The sequence below is a fragment of the Sapajus apella genome, unplaced genomic scaffold, assembly GCF_009761245.1.
Source record: "Sapajus apella isolate SASKATOON/1434 unplaced genomic scaffold, GSC_monkey_1.0 scaffold2, whole genome shotgun sequence".
NCBI lineage: Eukaryota > Metazoa > Chordata > Mammalia > Primates > Cebidae > Sapajus > Sapajus apella.
The window spans coordinates 38,918,375-38,942,078 of NW_022436942.1; the positions used below are offsets into that span (position 1 = coordinate 38,918,375).

General features: G+C 37.6%; 1 long non-coding RNA gene and 1 pseudogene across 2 annotated transcripts in view; both read left to right on the top strand.

Annotated features, from left to right (window-relative positions):
• The window catches only part of LOC116563773, an 8,268-nt gene extending 2,258 nt beyond the window's left edge, over window positions 1-6,010 (top strand). The window contains exons 2-3 of the long non-coding RNA XR_004274559.1: window positions 1,244-1,359; window positions 4,379-6,010. This is a non-coding gene — a long non-coding RNA (uncharacterized LOC116563773). The remainder of the gene's footprint in view (window positions 1-1,243; window positions 1,360-4,378) is intronic.
• A 1,623-nt stretch (window positions 6,011-7,633) lies between these two features.
• LOC116563783 lies at window positions 7,634-9,005 on the top strand (annotated as a pseudogene). The gene is made up of 2 exons (XR_004274568.1): window positions 7,634-7,856; window positions 8,174-9,005. The product of XR_004274568.1 is annotated as a proteasome subunit alpha type-6 pseudogene (transcript).
• Window positions 9,006-23,704: the final 14,699 nt, after the last annotated feature.

The following is a 23,704-nucleotide window of genomic DNA, read 5'->3' on the forward strand; positions in this document are numbered from 1 at the left end:
CACACACACACACACACACACACACACACACACACACACACACACACGCTTTTATATTTGTCTAAGCAGAAGAAACAGGAGATATGTAAATATTTTCACTTCCTAATGGCCTCTAAACAGATTGGGATGTGAGGATACATTTTAGCTCCTTCAAAGCAAATTAAGCCATAAAGTAGAAGTACAAATAAAACTGTACTTACTAATTTGCATATATATATAAATATATTTTTGGTTGCAGCAAATCAATCATGTTGTTGTTTTTTGTTTTTCTTTTTGAGATGGGGTCTTACTCTGGCACCCAGGGTGCAGTGCAGAGACATGATCTCAGCACCCCAAGTAGCTGAGACTACAGCTGCGTGCAACACCATGCTTTGCTAATTTATTGTTTATTTTTTGTAAAGATGAGTTCTCTCTATGTTGCCCAGACTGGTCTCAAACTCCTGAGCTCAAGTGATTCTCTGCCTTGGCTTCCTAATGTGTTGGGATTATAGGTGTGAGCCACTGTGCCTAGCTGGGGGTTTTATGTCAGAATAAGATCTGTATATATATGTTTCAAATCACACTACAGACATTACTTACTAACCATTAATTTGCTTGTTAATTATGATCAACTTAATTTAAATTATAGATGTATTTGAAATGCTGACATGCACAGCTTAGATTTTTTTCTGCTCTAAGCCCTTTGTTAAAAATGTACATAGTTATATTAATACTTTTAACTGATATGTTTATGTTCTCCTAATTTAAACCTGAGATACTAGTTTACATTTACATACTTGAGAATAGAACAGTCAACAAGGACCTTTGGTCTTATCTCCTGTATTCTACACCTGATCCAAACTCTCTTCCATTGCATAATAATTTCTTTCCAATATTTTATTTAAGAACCTGAAGAAAAGGCTGGGCACAGTGGCTCATGCCTGTAATCCCAACACTTTGGGAGGCCGAGGCAGGTGAATCACCTGAGGTCAGGAGTTCAAGACCAGCCTGGCCAACATGGCGAAACCTCGTCTCTACTAAAAATACAAAAATTAGCTGGGTGTGGTGGCACGTGTCTTTAATCCCAGTTACTCAGGAGGCTGACAGGAGAATTGCTTGAACCCAGAAGGCGGAGGTTGCAGTGAGCTGAGATCACACTACTGCATTCCAGCCTGGGCAACAGAGCAAGACTCTGTTTAAAAAAATAAAACCTGCCAAAAAGTTTACAGTCTGTTCACATTATAATTTATTTAATTCCACCCAGGGAGTTGACCAGAACCAACGTGGAATGACCGTAACTTGCTTCAGACTCCATTTCTAGACCAATCCTGATTTCTAGATCATAGCATCTTATGCTTTGTCTTGTCTCTGGATTATAAGGTGAGTTTCTAATTTACTTTAGGGTAAATTTTCTGCCACATGAGACTTTATTTCAAGAAACTAACCCTAGCACAGTACAAGTAGTGGCTGATACACCTATGAAACTTCTTTGGTACCCCAAAACTAGGAATCAGATGAGTGACTGGCAACAATCCAAAGTGCAGTCATACTGCTAAAGAGATGGTAACTCACCTCCATTGCACATGACTCCCAATCTGTATCATGTTGTGTCAGAACATCACATGCCCCTTCATCTGACTTAATGTTTACCAACCTTTATCACAATCATGTTGCCAGATCCAAGAACCACAAATAACTTGTATTTGCTTAATGTTTTCTTTAACTTTTTAAAAATAAATAAATTGGCTGGGCGCGGTGGCTTAAGCCTGTAATCCCAGCACTTTGGGAGGCCGAGGCGGGTGGATCACGAGGTCAAGAAATCGAGACCATCCTGGTCAACATGGTGAAACCCCGTCTCTACTAAAAATACAAAAAATTAGCTGGGCATGGTGGTGCGTGCCTGTAATCCCAGCTGCTCAGGAGGCTGAGGCAGGAGAATTGCCTGAACCCAGGAGGCGGAGGTTGCGGTGAGCCGAGATCGCGCCATTGCACTCCAGCCTGGGTAACATGAGTGAAACTCCGTCTCAAAAAAAATAAAAATAAATAAAAATAAATTTATTTAAAAATAACTTTATTTTAAAGCAACATTATGTGGCTTTGGTAAGTGAAAAACATTTCCACGTGACATAAAGAAGACTGTTAAAGCAAATACAATGAAAACAAAACATCAGTTAAGTTGTGTGTCAAGGGTCTGAGCCTACGCTGTGCTCTCAATTTGTTAAAAAAGGGATATTGGTAAGGGTTGGGCATATGAGCATCAACCTAAGATTTTTCAATTTAGCATTATCAGAAAGATTAAAAGATAGTGAAAAAAGAATATTGTGCAAAATGCTTCACTGTTATTTTAATGTTACATCTACCTATTATAACATTACCTCATGTACCAACAGTCTGCATGTCCTACACTTTAGGAAACTGGCTGACTTTAATTAGTATATGTAATAATAATTATGATTAATTAAGTGAAGCTTACAGGATGGGCCTTAGTGGCACACCCAACTCAAGGTATGAAGGCAAGGCATTGGTAGGAAGGCCAATTTGTATAAAAGTATCCCTGTGCTGAAGGACTTTCAGAAATAAGAGTCATGCTCCTTAGCACTGAAATTACAAGAATAAATTACAAACAAGGTGTCTTCAGTATCTGGAAGGCAAGTTTAGGTGCATGAGTTCTATCTTGGATCGCTAGTATTTAGTTGAAGAATCCAATTGTCCTTCAAATCAAATCCTGCGTAAAGCTTTTAAATTCCTTCACAGACCAGAGTGCAAAAACAAAGTAAGGTATTATTGAGAGCCAAAATATGCAGTCATAACAGACACAACATCACTGATACTGACCATGCCCAGCTTTGGCAAGTGGGAATAGTATCAGCTTCATGTGATTGTCTTAAAGATTAAATGAATAATGTATATGAGAGAGAAAAAAATTTGAGATTTTGTTTGTGTTCTTGTATTTGCCTTTTCCTTCCCTCATTTAAGCTGATAGCAACTCTGCTTCCTTGCGTCAGGGCAGGTTTGTGGCAAGGAAGAAAGCAGAAGTTGCTTTCAAAACATTTTCCCTCCTAACTTGAAATGGCCACCCACCAATTTCTGTTTAATAATAGTTCAGGGCTCGTGATCTGATTGGAATTAGTATATGAGGTTGCTAGTATACATAACATTATAAATCAATAAAAATAGCATCATTTTTTATTTGCCTTTATTTTCACTTGCCTAAATTTGCCTTTCTTTTCACTTCACAAAAATTTTGACTGTACTATCCTGGAATGTTATTTTTACTTAGGGGGGAACCAAGCAGAGGGGTTCACCCAAGCCATCCTTGCGTGCTTCTATGGGAAAGAAAGATTTCACTGAGAATAATAAGTGACACAAAGACTCAAAAGAATGAGAGAGAAGTCTGTTTGTCTGTTGAACCACAGCGATTTGCTCACAGATCTCTGGAAGTAGCCCCAGAATGTGACAGGATCTCAAAATGAATGGCTGCTTCATAGAAGCTGGAACGTAGGCCTGGGTCTCACACTAGTCAAACGTAGCTGTGTTACAAACATGGCTGAAATGTAGCAGTTTGGTGGATCTGAGGTCAATCAGTGAATATGTATTGATTGGCATCGATTTTTTGTCAATCATTATTCTGGGTTCTGGGGTTACAGGAGTGAATGAAACTAATGAAGTACTTGCCATCAATGAGCTTACATTCTAGTATGGAGGGACAGAAAATGAATACATTTTAAATGAATAAATTCAGATACCACTAAATGTAGTGAAGAAAAAAATTGGACTAAAGAGAGGAAAAGACAATTTCTGAATTTACTAGCAGTTAAGAGGTGTGGAGGTGTGGGGAAGAGAAGAGACTGATTTAACCAGGAAAGATCCGAGCTGAGGGTATATCCAGGTTTTCCGGGACCTGACATTATTACAGTTTAGATATTTCTCTTTAAGAAAAAGGATTTTAAATTACAAATAATTAAGTTCAAGGCCTTGGAAGGGGTCCACTCAAGTGGGAGACCCTAGAGTCTCTGCCCCTGGCTGACTTAAAGGATGGAGAAGATGCCTAAAGAGACCAGGCTAGGATAGATGCTTCAGCATTAACTAATTACACAGACACAATACATGACCACAGGAGCACTGTGTATGTATAATCTCAGGAACTTGACATATAACCCTGGTGGAGGTAAAAGACCAAGAATGACTGATAATGCATTCTCTACTGTCGAGGTGGTAAAGTTGAGACCTAGTTCTTTGCAGAAAATCAGGAAAGATGATCTTGAGGAGTCTAAGTGAGATTCTTTCCTGATACATAGATAAAGAGCCTTGCATATATTCAGCATGTAGTAGGGGTTTGGGTTTATTTTCTGTTACTGCTGTAAGCATACTAAAACAACATCCAGTTGTTATCTCACAGTTCTGTAGGTCAGAAGTCTGGGTGGGCTCAGCTGGGTTCTATGCTTAGGATCTCAGAAGGCCAAAAACAAGGTGTCAGCTGGGCTGGCCTCTTCTCTGGTGGCTTTGGATAAGAATCTGCATCCAGTCCCATTCAGATTGTTGACAGAATTCAGTTCCTTGCAGTTGTAAGAGTAGTTCTCTGTTTTCTCCTGGCTGTCTGCTGCGGGTCACTGGAGGCCTCTCCCCATTTTTTACACATGGCCCCCTCCATCTTCAAAGCCCGTCACATTGTGTAAAATCTTTCTCAGGCTTTGTTTCTAATCTCTCTGACTTCCCTTCTGCCACCAACCTGAGAAACGTGTCTGCCTTTAAAAGCTAATGAATTTAGATAATCTCTTTGTCTTAAAGTTCATAGACTGCCTAACAAGAATTAATCACATGAGTGATAGCTCATCATATTTACAGGTTCCAGGGATTAAAAGGGACATCTTTGAGGAAATATTTTAGAAATCTTGCCTGATACAGGGCTCAATAAATAATAGTTTCTTTCCATCTTACACTTCAACAAACATTCCTTGATTACCTACTGTAATCCAATAAGTAAGTCAAAGAGGTGAATAAAACATTGTGCTTTAGGTTAAGGAGTTCACAGTTTAATGGAGGAAGCTGATATTGAAACATAATTTTAATGTAATATAAAAGCTAATACTTACACAGAATTTATTAAGTATCCATTCCTGTTATAAGCACTGTTTGTATATATTACCCTACAGGGTAAGGGAAGGAAGATAGATAAAAAGAATGTAGGATGTGCTGTTGAAGCACAGAAGAATGTACTTTGGGGTGCTGAAGGAAGGGGCAGATATGAGGGCCTCTCAGGGAAGTCTCTGAGAAGGTAATGATACATGCACTCATCATCATTAAGGAAGAGTAGGAACTGGCTAGGCATAAACATGATGTATGTGTAAAGGTGGGGGTGAAATTTTATTTGTATAAAGGCAGAAAGGAACAGTTATAGTAGTATCAGAACACAAAGCAACAAGAAAGTCATAACAGGACACAGAGCTGGAGAAATAGTAACCTAATCATGGAAAGTCTATACAAATTAGTGAACATGTTTATTATAAAAATGAGGATGATTGAAGGATTTTATAAAGTGTAACAAAGAATTATTCGAAATAGCTCAGATACCCCTAGGTAAAATGTAAAGAATGCTTTATTTTCAAAACTTTTCTCTCATCCCAAAGCGTTTATCCTATGACTTACTCTTGCTAGTAGCAAACAATTAATCCTTGGCATAAACTGAGAATTAAGATGTTAATAAGGCTTAAAATATGACCTATCTCATTTTAAAAGAAAATTCTCAGAGACTGAAAAGTCATCAGTGCAATGGCAAGCTGTTGAAACCTTCAGATTTTAAAACTGGAATGAGCAATGCCTTTTTCTGTTTGGAAATCTAGCTTGGATGGCAGCTGGAGTTGTAGAGAGAAGAAAACGGGATGATGAGGAATGTTCTGCTAATTTTTCCCTATGCTCATCTGTCCATTTTAGTAGCATCTTGGAGTACTCATATTCTACTGGCTTGCCCTCATTATGGTTCAGTCAAGTAGTCTGGCTAGGCTAAATGACCCCATAGTGTCTTGAGAACTTACAGAGAACATGTGTTTCTACCCTCACCATCATAATTTAAAGATAATGAATAAATGAAGGCTTAAAATACTACCATTAAGATAATGGAGCTTGTGGTTAAAAATTGTTACTAAAAAATATGGGATAATGGGAAAGTAGGTAGAAACTATTATATAAATAACAGTTAACTTCTTCTAAATTTTAGAAGGTTGAATGCTATGTAGTAGACTTCTGTTTTTGGTTTGTTTTAATGTCACCTGTCCAGCATCCCTCCCCTCTTCTATTAATAGTAGTAATGGCCGGGCCCGGTGATTCACGCCTGTAATCCCAACACTTTGGGAGGCTGAGGCAGGTGGATCATGAGGTCAAGAGATCGAGACCATTCTGGCCAACATGGTGAAACTTGGTCTCTACTAAAAAAAAAATACAAAAATTAGCCAGGCCTGATGGTGCACACCTGAAGTCCCAGCTACACAGGAGGCTGAGGCAGGAGAATCACTTGAACCCAGGAGGCGGAGGTTGCAGTGAGCTGAGATCATGCCATTGTACTCCATCCTGTCAACAGAGAGTGACTCTGTCTCAAAAAAAATATGTATAGTAGTAATAGAACGAGACAGAGTGTGATAATTCCATTTATTATCTCGGCACTCCCCAGCAGTAGATACATGAACCAGTTAGGGTTCTTGAGTGCAAATAATGGAAACGCACCCTGCCTATATGTATTCATTTTCTACTGTTGTATAACAAATTACCATACACAAGACTGGGTACAGTGGCTCATGCCTGTAATCCTAGCACTTTGGAAGGCCAAAATGGCAGACTGCCTGAGCTCAGGAGTTCAAGACCAGCCTGAGCAATGTGGCAAAACCGTGTCTCTACTAAAAATACAAAAAAGTCGGCTAGGTGTGGTGGTGTGAGTCTGTAGTCCCACCTACTTGGGAGGCTGAGATAGGAGAATCGCTTGAACCCAGGAGGTGGAGGTTACAGTGAGCCGAGATTGCACCACTGCACTCTAGCCTGGCAACAGAACAAGACTCTGTCTCAAAAAAAATAACAGTAATTGAATGTATAAACACTGAATTTGTTTCCTCTGCTAGACATATAACCAAGGATTCTAGAACATATATGTCAAAACCCAACTCTCTTATTTTGTTAGCTATCACTTAACATCAGTTTAAATCATTCATTTACTCACCATTATTAAGCTGATATTTATGAGTAGCCTATTGGTACTCTGTATGTACTAAGCCCTGTGTTAGTGCTAAAACTATAATAATGTAAACACTCATTCCCTGCAATCAACAATATGTAATGACCAAAGATTCAACTCCATGATCAAGCATAGCACCATTAATAGTAGAGCAGCCTCTGTTATGTGCCTCAGCATTACCTAAATTTTAGCCTGAGAGTTTAACCAGACCTTTTAGATCAATTATCACTTTACTAGAAACAGATAGAAGAGCATATTAGATGATACCACACGTAATTAATCAGACAAATCTGAAATATAGGATAATCTCTAGGACACTGGCCTCGACTTTTTTAAAAAGTCAGTGTTGTAAAAAATTGTAAATAGGCTGGGCCTGGTGGCTCACGCCTGTAATCCCAGCACTTTCGGAGGCCGAGGCGGGCAGATCACGAAGTCAAGAGATCAAGAGTATCCTGGCCGACATAGTGAATCCTATCTCTACTAAAAAATAAAAAAATTGGCTGCAACTTCTGGGAGGGGCTTGTACACCTGGTGTGGGAGCTGCGGGGCTCAGAGATTGTGTTTGAAGTAGCGGTTCTACCAACTTGTCCAGTGGTTCCAGAGCCGGTTTTGACCGCCACATTACCATTTTTTCACCCGAGGGTCAGCTCTACCAAGTAGAATATGCTTTCTTTTTTTTTTGTTTTTTTTTTGAGACGGAGTTTCACTCTTGTTACCCAGGCTGGAGTGCAATGGCGCGATCTCGGCTCACCGCAACCTCCGCCTCCTGGGTTCAGGCAATTCTCCTGCCTCAGCCTCCTGAGTAGCTAGGATTACAGGCACGCACCACCATGCCCAGCTAATTTTTTGTAGTTTTAGTAGAGACGGGGTTTCACCATGTTGACCAGGACGGTCTCGATCTCTTGACCTCGGGATCCACCCACCTCGGCCTCCCAAAGTGCTGGGATTACAGGCTTGAGCCACCGCGCCCGGCTCAGAATATGCTTTTAAGGCTTAACCAGGATAGCCTTACATCAGTAGCTGTCAGAGGAAAAGACTGTGCAGTAATTGTCACACAGAAGAAAGTACCTGACAAATTATTGGATTCCAGCACAATGACTCACTTATTCAAGATAACTGAAAACATTGGTTGTGTGATGACCAGAATGACAGCTGACAGCAGATTCCAGGTGCAGAGGGCACGCTATGAGGCAGCTAACTGGAAATACAAGTATGGCTGTGAGATTCCTGTGAACATGCTGTGTAAAAGAATTGCTGAGATTTCTCAGGTCTATACACAGAATGCCGAAATGAGGCCTCTTGGTTGTTGTATGATTTTAATTGGTGTAGATGAAGAGCAAGGCCCTCAGGTATATAAGATCCTGCAGGTTACTACTGTGGGTTTAAAGCCACTGCAGCAGGAGTTAAACAGACTGAGTCAACCAGCTTCCTTGAAAAAAAAGTGAAGAAGAAATTTGATTGGACATTTGAACAGACAGTGGAAACTGCAATTACATGCTTGTCTACTGTTCTATCAATTGATTTCAAACCTTCAGACATAGAAGTTGGAGTAGTGACAGTTGAAAAATCCTAAATTCACGATTCTTACAGAAGCAGAGTTTGATGCTCACCTTGTTGCTCTAGCAGAGAGAAACTAAATATTGTCGTTAGTTTACCAGATCCATGATGTCACTTAACTGTGTGTTTGGTAACAACAAACCAACATTACGGAGGTCCCTGGATTGAAAAATGAGCCTCTCCCACTCCTTCTACTGCCGAAGTGGTTAGGTCTCTATATAAATAAAAACAGTGCTTTTGGAAAAAAAAATACAAAAATTAGCTGGGTGTGGTGGTGTGCACCTGTAGTCCCAGCTATTCAGGAGGCTGAGGCAGGAGAATTGCTTGAACCCAGGAGGCGAGGTTGCAGTGAGCCGAAATCGCACCACTGCACTCCAGCCTGGCGACTGGTGACAGAGCGAGACTGTCTCAGAAAAAAAAAGAAAAAAATTAAAAATGTTCTAAGTTAAAAGACACTGAAAACTATGACAACCAATTAAACATGTAAGTTTTGATTAGGTTCTGATTTGGAAAAAAGATATATTAATTGATTATTGGAAAAATTGAATATGGATTGTGTTTTAGATGATATTAAGGAATTTTTATTTCTGTGCTAAGATGTAATAATGTGATTATGTAGGAATGTATCCTTAATTTAAGGAGATGAGTATGTTAAATATGATATTGACAACTTACTTTCAAATGATTCCATGAAATAAAAAACAAATACAAATGCTTATAAGTAGTAGATAATGCAAGATTTTAATTTCTGAATTTAGGTAACAGATATCCAAATGTCTTTTACTATTTTTTCAACTTTGCTGTCTGATATTTTTTGCAATAAAGCATGAAGGAGAAAAAGAATGGATTGTGGGGAGACTGCGTTGTGATTCTCTAATAGAGTCGATGCAATTACTCCAGAGATATTTGGATATGTGGGTAGAGGTATTTTTGATTATCAAAATGATTGTGGAACACTGCTGTGGTTTAGTGAGGAAGAGAGTAACAACTAAATAACTTGCAATGTGTAGGAATTTTCCAAACAACAACTAAGTACCCTTCCCAAAATGCTAATAACTCCCTGTTGAGAAATGCCAGAATTAAACGAATAAATAGATCATACAAAAAATATTTCCTTGACCTTATATAAAAGTCTAATGTTTCTTCACCAATTCAAAAAAAAAATACTCCTGATAAAGTAATCTATATTCATGGTTTCCATACCCATGTTTTTAATTCATTCCTCAGTCCACTCAAGTTTGGTATAACAACCACCTTCCTTAAAACTGGTTTTTATCAGGATTAGCACTGATGTAATTGCTAAATCCAAAGGATGTTTTACAGTATTTGACCATGGTGAATATTTCCTCCCTCTGGAAAATTTCCCCTTGTCTTCCATGACACTACTTTCTTCTGGGTTTTCCTAACTTTGTAATTATTTTTCAGACTCCTCTTATAAGCCTCATTTTTCTCTGTCTACATCTTATTTCACAGGATTTCATCTTTAACTCTCTTTTCTATTTAATTTTTCTCAGATCCCAACCTGAAGGCCGAATATTGCACCTAAGTCCCATACCTATTTACACAACTGCCTACTGACATGAAATCTTCAAGCCTAATACACATGAAATGGAACTTAATATCTTCCCTACATACAATTACTTCTTTTATAGTCTTTATTTCAGTTAATGACTGGGATGTACATAATGGTTTAGGAACCTACCAAAGAGACATGGATTCCAAATGGCAAGGGAGGAGAGTGGTAGGGAAAGAGATGGCTAATCAAGGGAGAATTGAATGAGGTGTTTGGAAGTGATGCAATGTGAATTAGGGAGGACACTCCATGTACAGGAACAGAGGCAAAAGCAGAAAGGAAAATGACACTACACTTTTTTTTCTGAAAATGAAGAGTCAGAATTGATGAAGTGTACATTTTTTTTGGCAGGAAGAATGGGCAAGAGATATGGTTGGTAAGTCAGGCAGAAAATAGATCATGAAGAATCTTTTATGCCATTTGAAGGAGTGTGGATCTTATCCTATCAGGTCAGAGTTCACAGGTTGATTGTTAACAGACTATACAAAAGTGGTTTTTTGGCTTATGCCATGCTTTACAAGGTGTTAAATTGTTTGTTGACATTTAGAAGCTAAACCATTTCATATAAAATCTGTTTTATATGAATTTCCACTCTGTTTTGAAGAACTGGAAGTTCTGGCTACATTTGAGAGGCTCTAATGTCACTACTATACAATAGTCCCCACCTGCCTGGCCCCTGAGAGCTTTGGTAGTAGCTACTTCAGCTTCAGATGATGAAAACTTATTGAAGCAAGATACTCTCTTGCTTCAATATTTGGGTCAGAAAGTTCATTCTGGAAGTAAAATAGAGTACAGGGACTGGGGCATAGCGAAGGGTGCTCTCAGAAATGAATGCAAATTCTAGAGCAACAGTGGACAGAGGGAGAACAAACACATCACCTTGCCTCAAACACCGTTTATCCTCCTAAACCTCTGGGTGGCTCAGAGGAGACAAGACTCATGTAGTAATGAGGTGGCAGTTGAAGATGGCCTCAGCTAGAGCAATGACAGTACAGATGGAGAGGAGGGGCTAGGAGTCAGTAAAGCTTAATGATTGATTGTATGTGGCATGTAAAAACTGGAAGGAATGTAAAAGAATTTCCAAGTGAATGAGGAAGAGAATAAGGTGCTAAAAATCCTCATTTATCACACTACTTAATAAAACACTTCTTCTATATTAATTGAACAAATTCGCTTACCAGATCTATTTTCACATATGCCTAGTAACTATAAATCAGTCTATTATACATCATTTCTGAGTAAAACTCTAGGAAAGATAATTAAATACAAAATGAATGGAAATTTTAAGACGTTAACGATCACTAGCAACAGCTAAAGGTTTTTTGAGAAATGAGCCATGCTAAATTAGGCTCGCTCTTCATTTCATTGCCTGAGTGCTTGTTTTGTTAAGAATGCTGGGCTAAGTCAGGATCATACAGTTATAGAGTCTGAGAGAGTAGGCACAATTTATAAAACTTCTCTAAATTGCTTTGTCTTGATAGGAACCTGCTAGTCATTGCATTTCTTAACCTGAAAACATTTCCATTTTTTATTATTTCATTTGGTTTTCAGTCACTAATTGAATGACAGTGTTTTCTTCTACCTATTGAACTTTAGATATTTCTAGTTTTCCCAAACTATATGACTTTTATTTAAATCCTCAAAATTATCATAGCCATTGTGTATATCTTTACCTCTCTGACTCATAGTCTCTCTCATGTCTCATACAAACGTGTATAAACGCACTATATGCATATATATATTCTATTGTATAAATTACTTAATTTTTGTTTTACTTTCATTTTTCATTATTTTCAAATTTATCCTTTTGAATTTTATCCTTAACTCTTATTATAGATAAAATTCTATAACTCTGACATTCTTTTCATATCTTTTTTATACCCTATTATGTAGTTACTCCAGTAACTACAGTTACTCCAGTAATTACATAATATACATATAATACATAAAGTATACATAATAGACATATAAAAATAAAGAAGCTTGTATATGTTTCATTCACACTTATGATAGAAAAAGAAGATATGAAAAACATAGAGGAATGAGGGTTATATTTTGCCACATGCATATAGATTTGTAAGACATGAACGAGTTGAAAGTGTAAGTGAGAATGACTTTACTTTTAATTGCATCCAAGCAGGCAAACAGCTAAAATCTTTCTGTCTGAGAAAGTAATTTTCACTTTTCTTTAGCATAGGCTAAAAAAAAATCTTAAGAGTGGCTAAGAAAGCCATTCTTCTGTTCATTTTCATAAAATTCATTGCAATATTCTAATCTCCCAGAAATAGGAAATGTTTATATGGCATCAGATTAGTTGAGATTTGAAATGAAAGCTTGAAAACCTATCTCAGTAAAAGTGTTCTTGTACTTTTATGGCTATTCTTGTGTTTTTACTGTGGCACTCTCTCTGGTTTCCTTTATTGCCAGATTCCTATTACAGGTCAACCCAAAAGTTGACATTTCTCAATTCTCAGTGTAGTTTTCTCAATTGTAAAGGTTTCTGGTATGCTATTGACTTAGTCCTGAAGACAAGAGAAATATAAGAAGAAAAGAGGAAAGAATATTTTGGCATGATGAAGCTGTTTTAGTTATTGATTATGGTGACATTTATATAAAAGTTTCATTTGTCAAAGCTCACAGAACTACACAAAAAAAAGCTGAAGCTTTCTGTGGGTAAATTATGTTTCACTAAAAAGACAGAGAGAAACTAAGTCCTAATGTTTCTGGGTTTTAGGGTTCAGGGGAGCCCTCTGTTACCCTGAGAGGAGGTTTCACCAGGTTCTTGGTCTCTCACTTCCCCAAGAAGGTGAGAGGAGACCACGGTGCAGTGTACTGTAAATGCCAGACTCAAAAGTGTATGTAGAAAGTGATTCATTTAAGTAGAATAAGAGAAACAGGATGAGAGAGAAACAGCTAACTCTCACACTGAGTGAGAGAATCCAGACAGATGGAATCCGGGAGAGGGAAGCAGCTTCCATACTGAGTGGAAGGGAATAGAGAGAGAGATGGAGTTTAGGAGGGGAAGACAGGCTTCCATGAGAGAATGTGGAAGGGGACTCCAGAGGGAAAATCCAGGAGAGAGGAAGACAGCTTTCATGAGGGTGGAAGGGGATCCAAACATGGAGTCCAAAGGGGTGTGGAAGAAGAGGACTTTTAACCTGGGAGGAACCCTCACCTTCTCCTAGACCTCTGGTCAATGAAAGGAGTTCCTTAGAACTTCCCCTGGAGTGATTGACTTTTTGATTCCTCCCTCACCCATGAAAATTCAAACAGAGACCATTAAATCTCCCAGGTGGAGAGAGATGGGAGGAACGCATGGCGCTGGGAAGTTCTTGCCCTAACTACGCCCCATGGTGGACCTGGAAAGAGGACACATTCCCTCACTAAGTCTGTCAGTCACAGCCAGGAAAAACTCCTATGCCATGTTCAAATGTCACAATCATATTCAGATGAAAATTTTCCTGTTAAAATAGTAAATATTACTGACATGACCTTCTATATTATTCAGTTTTAGGTTATCTAGTTTCATCTTCAAAACTTTGAAAGAAAATACGTTCTCAAAAGCCATTTACATGCTAATCATTGGTTTTTCAGAAGTTTACATTTAAATGTAAGTTAACAGTACTAAATTGGTTAACTAAGTAAGTGTGGTTGATGGACAGCCTCCAGAATGGCCCACGGTGCATCTTGTCTTGGGGTGTTCACACCCCTGGGTAGATCACTTCCACAGTGAAAGCCGCTGATCTATGTAAGGAACAGGATATTGAAGAATTGGCAGTGTGACTTCTCAGCCTAGACCATGAAAGCATTAAAAGTTTCTGCGTTGCTCTCTCAGGGTAACATACTCAGTGTGGAGGAGGTCAGCTGCCTTGTAAGCATACTCAAGCAGCCCTATGGAGATGTCCACAAAGAACTGTTTCTTGTGAGGAAGCCATCTTAGAAGGGCATCCTCAAGCCCGAGTAAATCCTTCATGTGACTGATGTCTTTTTTTTTTTTTTTTTTTTTTTTTTTTTTAAGCCAGAGTCTCACTCATACCCCTGTGGAAGTGCAGTGGCACGACCTTGGCTCATTGCAATCTCTGCTTCCCAGGTTCAAGTGATTCTCCTGCCTCAACCTCCCAAGTAGCTGATATTACAGGCGCCTACCACCACGCCTGGCTAATTTTTATATTTTTAGTAGAGACAGGGTTTCACCATGTTAGCCAGGCTGGTCTTGAGCGCCTGACCTCTGGTGATCTGCCCCCATCGGCCTCAAAAAGTGCTGAGATTACAGGCATGAGCCACTGCGCCAGGCCGGCTGATATCTTAAATACCACCTTATGAGAGACCTAGAGATATGCCACCCTCGAATTCCTGACCATAAACAATGTGAAATAATAAATGCTCATTGTTGTTTTAAGCTGCTAAGTTTGGGGAATATTTTTGTTATATAGCAAAAGACAATAAATACACTGATACTTTATTTTTCTGAAACATTCAAACTCATGTATTTTAGGACCAGCTACATTGACACAGAATACCATTTGCTGAAATTTTAATCTCAATGATATTAATTAATAAAATGAGAATATTGAAATATGTAGACAACGCATTGAGTCTAACTTCTAGTACAAAGAAGATGGTGAAGAAGTGATAGTTGGAGTTTTTTTTTGGTTTTTTTTGGTCAGAGTCTGTTTATTTGCAAGGAAGTGAAACCTAATCAAAGTAGTAAGTAAAAACAGGATATATTGCAAGGATAAAACCTTACCGTAAGAGAAATAGCTGAGTTCTTGGGAATTGGAAATTTGTCAGGTGTATCTCTCTCCTCCCTCCATCTCTTCCATTTTCCCTCTCTATTATTTTCTCTTTTCTGTTTCTGTGCTTCTGTTTCTCTACCTCCTTTCCCTTGCATCTTTTCTCTTCTTCTCTCATTCTCTCCATGTCTGTTCTTCTCCTCCCTGCTTTAATTTTCTCTACTCCTCTTTTCTTGTTCTCCTCTATTCATCCCTCCTTTCTTCCTTCCCTCTGTCCTCCTTCCTCTCTACAGCATTCCAGCTTTCCTTCCCCTCTCTTCATCCTTCATCTCCTTGTCTCCTTTGCCTCCTTTTTGCCTTTCCTTCTTTCGTCCCTTCTTTTCCTCTCCCCTTCTCTCCTCCTTTTTAAATATTTCTCCCTTTCTTTTTCTATTTCTCCATAATCTCTTATCATTCTTTCTGTGTGTATTTTTTACCCTTCTCTTCTGAAGGATGCCTGCTTCTTCCCCCTAACTTCTCTCTTGGCCTGTTATCAACTCTGGCCCCAGTTCTAAGTGGCCTTTACAGGTTCAGGCATACTATGTTTATAAGAGAAATTGCAAAGTGGCCATCCATAGCTGAATTTGGCTTACAAATGTGTTTTGCTTGATTCAGTCTCTGATTCTTCTAGGTTTAATTGTTGGTTATAAATTTAAAATATAAAAGAAGTACAGGTTGGCTCAAACAAAACACTTTTCTACACTTAAATAGTCTGGAACATATGTTTGCATATTACAGATTAGTCTCAAAGTGGATGCTCATTGCAATAAATTATGAAGAAAAAATCAAACTTTATTCAGATATTTCAGAAGTCAGAAACATTCTTTATAAATATTTTCATAAAATATGCTTAAAATATGAGCTCTAGCCATGTAGAAAATTTGGATATGAGGAAAGTCACATTTTCAGGGAATTTTAATGAAAAGGTACTTATATTAAATAAGGTTGAATTGTTAATTTGCACCCAGGCTGGAGTGCAGTGGCGTGATCTCAGCTCACCGCAACTTCTGCCTTCCGGGTTCAAGTGATTCTCCTGCCTCAGCCTCCCAAGTAGCTGGGATTACAGGTGCCCACCACCATGCCCAAGTAATTTTTGGGTTTTTTTTTTTTTTAGTAGAGATGGAGTTTCGCCATGTTGGCTGGGCTGGTCTCAAACTCCTGACCTTAAGTGATCTGCCTGCCTTAGCCTCCCAAAGTGCTGGGATTATAGGCATGAATCACTGCGTCCGGCCAAGTTGTTAACTTTCTTTCATTGTTTTAGAAGAAACATAAATATAAGATGCCCAAACATAAATATAAGATGCCCAATTTTTTGATACGGTAGAGTCCAATAGATCCTAAGACACTTATGCCTTTAAAATTAGAGTTTTAAATGATACAAAAAGTATTGGAGGTCAGCATGAACATCATCCTATACACAAGCATGAAACTTTCAATAAGTAGCTAAAAGTCAAACTTCCTTTTGTCCATGGACTTAAATTAGCAAGTTCTTTTTTGTGGGGCAGGGAGGATACAGGGGCAAGGTCTCACTCTGTTGCCCATACTGGAGTGTAGTAGCACCATCTCTGCTCACTATAGCCTCAATCTCCTGGGCTCAAGTGATCCTCCTACCTCATTCCCTCCCCTACCAAGTAGCTGGCACTACAGGCATGCATCACCACACCTGGCTATAAATTAGTAAATTCTTATATTCCTAACTAGTTACTTGTAAGAATGAATTAATGTGGATTTGTTTTCATTCTCCAGTTAGTTCTACAATCCTTTAAGGCAGACTCAAATTTCTTCTGTCCTATATTGTGAAGCATCATATTTTTCACATTTTGCATGCTCAACAAATGCTTATAATTATTTAGCTGACTGATACTGTAGTTTCTAAGTGGGACCCTATCAAACATAATTATTTTCAAATGTGCTGCATACATGTACATTGCAACCATTTCTTTGGTTGCAATATAATTTATAATCATAAATTATACTCCCCTAAATATCCAATTAATTTTTAATAGTTTTTTAAAATTATAAAGCTAATTCGTTATCTTTGCAAAATTATCAGGAAATAAAAAATATAAAGAAGATTATGTCACTTGTAGTATCATTACCCAGAGATTTACTAATTTTTTTCTTTGAAAACATTTGTAAATACATGCACAGCTAATTTTTAAAAATTTTTCATCTTTTCTTGGATATAATTGACAAATAGAAATTATACATATTGAAGGCATATAACTTGATGTTTTGATATATGTGTTCACTGTGAAAATATCATCGCAATCAAATTAGTTAATCCATTACCTTACATAGTTACCTTTTATGTGTGTGTGGGGTGAGAGCACTACTCTCTCAGTCAATTTCAAGTGTACAATATGGTTTTGTTAACTGCAGTCACCATGCTGTACATTAGATCTCCAGAACTTACTCATTTTGTGTTACTGAAACTTTGTACTCTTTGACCAGTATCTCTCCATTTTCCCCACCTTTCATACCCTGGCAACCACTGTTCTACTCTCTGCTTCTGTAAGTTTCACTATTTTAGATTCCACATATAAGTTAAGATCATGCAGTATTTGTCTTTCTGTGTTAGCTCATGCCATACAGCATAACGTTCTCCAGTTCATTCATGTTGTCCCATATGAGAGGATTCCCTTACTTTCTGAGGCTTCGCAATATTCCATTATATACATTCCACATTTTCCTTATTCATTCATCTTTGCATGGACACTTAGGTTGTTTCTAGCTTAGGTATTATGAATAATGCTACAATCAGCATACAAGTGCAAATATCTCCTGGAGTTACTGATCTTTTTTCTTTTGGATATGCTGTGATCTGAAATGTCTCCCCAAATTCATTCGTTGAAATGTAATCCCCATTGTTGTGGTATTAAGAAATGTGACTTTTGGGAGATGATTAATTTATGAGGGCTTTGACCTAGTGAATAGGATTGGCACCCTTACAAAAGGGTTGGAGGTTGAAGGGAGTATTCTCTTGCCCTTCTGTCCCTTCTGCTACATGAGGGCACAGCAATTCTCTTCTCTGGAGGATGTAGCAACAAGGTGCTATCCTAGAAGCAGAGAACAGTCCTCACCAAACACCAATCATGCTAATGCTTTAATCTTAGATTTCCTAGCTTCCAGAACCATGAGAAATAAATTTCTACTGTTAATAAAATACTCAGCCTGTGTTGTTTTCTTATTCAAATGGATTAAGACAGAATTAAGACTGATACTGTAGTTTTCAAGTGGGATCTTATCAAAAATAATTCATTATTCAATCACATTTCTTGTCTTTTTTGATATTGAGCTTTTTTAGTTCTTTATATATTTTGTTTTTAAATTTTTTTAATAAAAAATTTAAAAATTTTTGATTTTTTTTAATTAAAAAATTGTTTTTAAATAGAGACAAGATCTTGCTTTGTTGCCAAGATTGGTCTCGAACTCCTGGGCTCAAGTGATCCTCCCATCTCAGCCTTTCAAAGTGCTAGGATTAAAGGTCTGAGCCACTGTGCCCAGCTGAGTTCCTTACATATTTTGGATATTGTGCCCTTATCAGATATTTGGTTTGCAAATATTTTGTTATTGTTATTGAAAATGGAATTATCTTCTTAATTTCCTTTTAGATAGTTCATTATTTGTGTATAGAAATTCCACTAATTTTTGTGTTAATTTTATATCCCACAACTTATTTAAATTTGTTTTAACAGTTTTTGTTTAGTCTTTAGTGTTTTCTTCATATATGATTATGTCATCTGCAAACAGTGATGATTTTTCTTCTGCCTTTCCTATTTGGATGTATTTTCTTTTTCCCCTCCCTCTCCCCCTCCCTCCCTTCCTCCCTCCCTCCTTTCTTCCTTCCTTCCTTCCTTCCTTTGTTCTTCCTGTTTCTTTTATCTCTTTTCTTTTCTTTTTCCTTCCTTCCTTCCTTCCTTCCTTCCTTCCTTTGTTCTTCCTGTTTCTTTTATCTCTTTTCTTTTCTTTTTCCTTCCTTCCTTCCTTCCTTCCTTCCTTCCTTCTTTCTTTATCTTTCTTTCCTCTTTCACCTGTCTGGTTGCTCTGGCTATGACTAGTATATGCTAACTAGAAATAGTAAGAGTGGGCATTCTCTCCTTGTACTGGATCTTAGAGGGAAAGCTTTCAGTTTTTCCCCATTTATTATGGTGTTTGCTGTAGACTTTTCATCTATGATCCTTATTGTGTTGAGATAAGTTGCTTCTATGCCTAATTTATTGAGAGTTTATTTTTTATTATGAATAGATGTTGAAATATGTCACATGCTTTTTCTATATTTATTGAGATGATCATGTAGTTTTTATGTTTTCTTCTGCTAATGTGGTATATGACATTGATTGCTATTTGCAAATCAAATATCTGAACTGTCCTTGTATCTCAGAGAGAAATCCCACTTGATCATGGTGTATAATCCTTTCAATTGCTATGGAATTTGGTTTGGTAGTATTTTATTGAGGATTTTTACATTTGTGTTCATTGGGAATATTGACCTATTTTATTTTCTTAGAGTCTTTGTCTGGTATCATGGTTATCTTGGTTTTGGTATCATGGTAATGCTGGTATGACAGTTCCTGTTTTCTTTTGGTTACCATTTACATGAGATGTCTTTCTGCACCCCTTCACCTTCAGCCTGTGTGTCATTAAATCTAAAGTGAGTCTTTTATGGACATCATATAGTTAGGTCTTGTTTTTGTTTTGGTTTTTAAATCCATTTAGTCACTCATGTCTTTTGATTGGGGGAGTTTAGCCCACTGGCCTTTAAAGTAATTTTTGATAGGTTAGAACTTACTCTTGCAATTTTGTTAATTGTTTTCTGCCTATTTTGTAGTTCTCATTCCTCTTTTCTCTTTTTGTCTTTCTTCTCTTGTGGTTTGATAACATCTTTGTGATGGTATGCTTTGATTGTTTTCTCCTTATTTTTTGTCTATCTATTGTACTTATTTTCATGGTTACTATAGAGTTTACATTAAACCTTTTCTAGTTATAGAAATCTGTTTTAGGCTGATAGCCACCTAACTTCAATCACATACATACATACTGTATATTTTATTTCCCCTCCCCACACTTTATGGAATTGATGTCAGATTTTGCCTCTTTCTATATTGTGTTTTCATTACAAATTTCTGTGGTTATAGTTATTCTGACTAATTTTGTATTATAATTTATATATGAGTGTTGAGAGTAATTTTCTTGCCACAGTTATAGTATTATAATATTATATGTTTGTGTTATATTTACCTTCATACATGTGACTTATACTTTCATGCTATTGTTTAATGTCTTTTTATTTCAACTTGAAGAACTTCCTTTAGCACTTTTTGTAAGGCAGGTCTAGTGATGACAAATTCACTTAGTTTTTGTTTGGGAAAGTCTTTATCTTTCTTTCATTATTAAAAAACAATTTTGCCAGATAAAGTCTTCTTGGTGGGCAGGTTTTTTTGTTTGTTTCAGCACTTTTAATATATAATCCAACTCTTTCTTGATCTGTAATGTTTCTGCTGAGAACTTTGCTTATCTGCAGTGTTTCTTCTGATAAGTCTTTTGTGGGTTCTTTTCTATTTGACAAGTCACTTTTGTCTTGTTGCTTTAAGCATTCTTTTTTTTTTTTTTTTTTTTTTTTTTCTTTTTGCTTTTAAAATTTTTTTTTTTTTTTTTTTTTTTTTTCGTCTTTGGCCTGTGACAATTTAGTTATAATGTCTCATTGTAGACCTCATTGGCTTCACTCTGTTTAGCGATCTTTGGGCTTCATGAATCAGGGTGTTCATTCCACTCTCTAGGTTTGGTAAGTTTTTAGCCATTATTTCTTTAAATAAGCTTCCTGTCTCTTTCTCTTTTTCTCTCTCTTCTCCTTCTGATAAAGCCATAATGTGTATATTGGTCCACTTGATGGTGTCTCCCATTAGTTCTATACTTTTTCGTTTTTTTCCTTTTGTTCCTCTGACTAGATACGTTCAAATTAGTCTTTGAGTTCATGGACTTTTTCTTCTGCATGATTGAGTCTGTTGTTAAGCTTTTTACTGAGCTTTCAGTTCAGTCACTGCATTCTTTTCACTCCAGGATTTCTGTTTGGTTCTTTTTTTTAATGGTTTCTGTTATCTTTGTTGCACTTCTTGTTTTGTTCATATGTTGTTTTCCCCAATTCATTTAGTTGTTTATCTGTCTTCTTTTGTAGCTCACTGAGCTTCTTTAAGAAAATTATTTTGAATTATTTGTCAAAGAGTTAATAAATCTCCATTTCTTTATGGTCAGTTACTGGAGCTTATTAGTTTGCTTTGCTGGTATTATATTTGCTTGATTCTTCATGATCTGTGTAGCCTTGAGTTGGTGCCTGTGAATTTGAAGGAGTAAACACCTTTTCCAGTCTCTACAGGCTGGCTTGGCAGACCTCCTTCTGCTGTGGCCTTTGAGTGATGGGATGGTCTCTTGGGATCATGGTTTACTGAGGCTGGAGTTTTGTCATGTCATTGCTGCTGGGTCTGCAGTTAGGTCTGCCATTGGTGGGCCTGATATTGGGAACATAGACAGGTGTGGCTCCTGAGTGGATGGGACTGCCTCTGAAACCATCATCAAGCAGGGCTGGAGCCAGGTCATAAGGCCACTTCTGGTCTTCAGTTGAACCTGCAGATGGCAAGACTCTACCAGGGTCACAGATGGTTGTGGCTCCTGCTGGGTCTTTGGGTGAGCTCCTGTTGGGTTCTAGATTGGTTGCTGAGTTGGCAGGACTGGTCTGGGACTGCAGTACAGAGGTAGAGCTAGATCACAAGGCTACATCACAATATAGTTAGGTCTGTGCTTGGCTGGACTTTTATGAGGGGCACAGGTGAGTGTGGCTGCCCCCTTGATTGTACCTTGGTGGAAGGGGCTAGTGGCAGGACTGTGGACAAGTGGGGCTGGAGCCAAGTCCACAGGGATACAGGGCTGCTTCTTGTCTATAGCCAGGACCATGGTCACTGAGTCTGCCACTGGAGTGTGAGTCTGTTTTCTCACAACAGCCCTCTTGGTCTTGGGGCCCACCAATGCTTTGCAAACTTCTACTAGGATCCTAAAGTTCTCCCAAAGGCACTTTTGTCCATAGATGACTGCCAAATTATTGTTTCTCTTTGTGTGGAGGGTGGACATAACCTAGGGATCTCCTATTCTGTCAACTCTCTTTATCTCTTGGCATACATGTTTAAAATACAAAAATGGGATTACTGTATACATACAGTTTTATAACTGTCTTTTCTATTTAGCCACATATCATGGACACCTTTCTATGTCAATAAATATAGGTCTACAATACATAAATATTATTCCATGTACTGTATTTTATTTAATCAATCCTCTTTTGTTGATTTTAAGGCATTTTACATTTTTTTCTGTTATAAACAATGCATAGTTGAACATCACTGATTTTACCTTTCTTTAGAAAAAACTTTCTAAAAACAGGATTGCATAACAGAAGTTCAAGTTTCAAGTATGAGATCAATAAATACTTGTTGAATAGTCATCAACTATATGATTGATAATGGGGACCAAATATTCTTTAACTCATTTGGAATGGTTAATCTTTTAGACATATGAACGTATATTATAAAAATGTATATAGTGTGTAGTAGTTGGGACTACAGTCATACACCACTGTGCCTGGCTAATTTTTCTATTTTTTTTTAAGAGACAAAGTTTTGCCATGTGCCTGGCTGGTCTCACACTCCTGAGCTCAAATGATTCACCTGCCTCGGCCTCCCAATGTGCTGGGATTACAGGCATTAGTCACTGTAGCTGGTCTATAAAAGTATATTTTTGAAGTCTTTCTAACAGCTTCACTGACAAATACTTTGAAATGCTTATTCAGAGAGAATCTTTGTGGTCTAAAGGTTTGGAGAGACTCAGTATACTGTTCACTTGTAATTCCAGCACTTTGGGAGGCCTAGGCAGGTAGATCACTTGAGCTCGGGAGTTCAAGACCAGCCTGGGCAACTTGATGAAACCCCGTCTCTACCAAAAATACAAAAACTTAGCTGGGCATGGTGGCATGCATCTGTGATCCTAGCTACTTAGGAGGCTGAGGAGGGAGGATTGCTTGAGCTCGGGGGCAGAGGCTGCAGTGAGCCAAGATTCCGCCACTGAACTTCTGCCTGGGTGACAGATTGAGACCCCATTTCAAAAAAAAAAACAAAAAAACAAAAGCAACAACAAATAACACTGTTAACTATCAAATATTGATAGCAATATTTACCATGGGGAAATATCAAACTTCAGTTTTTCTTGTGGTTGATATTAGCAGCAGTATTATTCATTAATAGTGTCCCTTACCAATGATTTACAAATTTTTAAAATAAAGATGATAATAATCTCAGAGTTGTTGAGAGGGTTAAGTGAGTTAATGCAAGGTACTTGTCAATGGTAAGCAGGTAAAAAATATCTGTGCTACTTCCTAACATTCCTAATGATGACCTACTCCTAGCAGTTAGTTATTCATTAATGCTGTGGAGATACTGGAGTGTTCAACCATAACATATTAACAATAACCATTAAACTTGATTTCATGTTCAGATAGAGTTTTGTATATGTTTATATGTAATCAAATGATTACAGAAAGCTACACTAATTTTATGCTTG